This window comes from Nansenia antarctica (genome assembly GCF_963989245.1).
Source record: "Nansenia antarctica genome assembly, chromosome: 6".
NCBI lineage: Eukaryota > Metazoa > Chordata > Actinopteri > Argentiniformes > Microstomatidae > Nansenia > Nansenia antarctica.
The window spans coordinates 62548512-62550241 of record NC_137676.1 but is presented as its reverse complement, the minus strand read 5'-3'; positions in this window follow the sequence as shown (position 1 = coordinate 62550241).

Sequence of the window (1730 nt, the reverse complement as noted above, 5' to 3'; positions counted from 1 at the left end):
GCAGGAGGGCAGGCAGGCGGGCAGGTAGGCAGGTAGGCAGGAGGGCAGGTAGGCAGGAGGGCAGGCAGGCAGGAGGGCAGGCAGGAGGGCAGGTAGGCAGGAGGGCAGGTAGGCAGGAGGGCAGGTAGGAGGGCAGGTAGGCAGGAGGGCAGGCAGGCAGGAGGGCAGGTAGGCAGGAGGGCAGGCAGGCAGGAGGGCAGGTAAGTAGGAGGGCAGGCAGGCAGGAGGGCAGGTAGGCAGGAGGGCAGGTAGGCAGGAGGGCAGGTAGGCAGGAGGGCAGGCAGGCAGGTGGGCAGGCAGGCAGGAGGGCAGGCAGGCAGGAGGGCAGGCAGGCAGGAGGGCAGGTAACAGGAGTCAGGCTGAACAGAAGTGGAACTGAAGCTATGATCTGGCAGTGAAGTGAAGGCTGGAACGGGTCTTTATGCAGGGCTAACGATTAGGTAATTGTGAACAGCCGGACAAACGCACACCCGAAGCCACTCCTGCCAATTAGAGGGAGAGCGAGAGAGAGAGGGAGGCACTGCCCACTACCTAGAGGTAGAGGGCGTGACAGTTATACTGTATATCGGCACTCATGGAATGCCTCTTCGTCCAATCAAATGACTTGGTCGGAACTAACTGTTGTATAATAAATATTATATTTGCAAGTTAGTGTTTAATTGAAATTGTTTGGAAATAATCAACACGCATGAGTGAGGGGGTACTTCTGGCATGGCAAAACAGCTCAACAAGACAAAAAAGGTTGGGAACCACTGGTCTAGTGGATAGTGAGTTGGACTTGGGATCGGAAGGTTCCTTGGGATCGGAGTTCAAATCCCGCCTGAAGCCACACCACTACTAGTGTGCCCTTGGGTAAGGCACTTAGCCCTCAGTTACTCCAGGGGGAATGTCCCTGTAATTCGTAATTGTAAGTCGCTTTGGATAAAAGCGTCTGCTAAATGGCAAAATTAAATTAAAATTAAAATAAATAAATAAAAATTAATTAATTAATTAAAAATAATTATGCTCCATATATATTTTCTGCAGTTACGATTACAAAGAAAACCCCATCCATGTCATTTAAATGACAACATCTTATGAATCAATTTAGTTCAGCGGGTCAATAAAGTCAGCCAAATGTACAACATTATAGAGTGCGGTGGGTGGCTTTATTAGCCAAAAATGTATAAATGATGATGCTTCATTTTGTAGCCAAAGTTGATTTGGCGCTGACTGTTACGGAATTCTTTGGCAGGTCCTGAGTTAAACACACCTTTTGGGACCCATTCCAGCAGTGCCACCGGTGTCTTAAATCGCCCAAAATGCATAAATTATAATGCTTCATTTTGTAACCAATCAAAGTTAGGTAAACACCACATACAACACTTGGCAGTCTAGGTGGTGAGTGTTACGGAATTCTTTGGCAGTTTGTGAGTTAAATACACACATTTGGGACCCATAGGAGTGTTGTTTTACAAAGAAAAACCCATCCATTCATTCCGTCATTTTAATAATAATAATAATAATAATAATAATAATAATAATAATATAACTTGAGCAATCCCCTGACCAAACTCATCACTCTTCAATGTCTGGAGACAAAAGACACTGTCATGTAAAGCGTGTTGCACTGTATGACAGAAAAAAATTGTATTGAATGAATAAAGAATATATTTCTTTATATGTATTGCAATGTATACAGTATCAGACTACAGAGACAGTTAAAACAAGCAGATGTACTTACACTAACC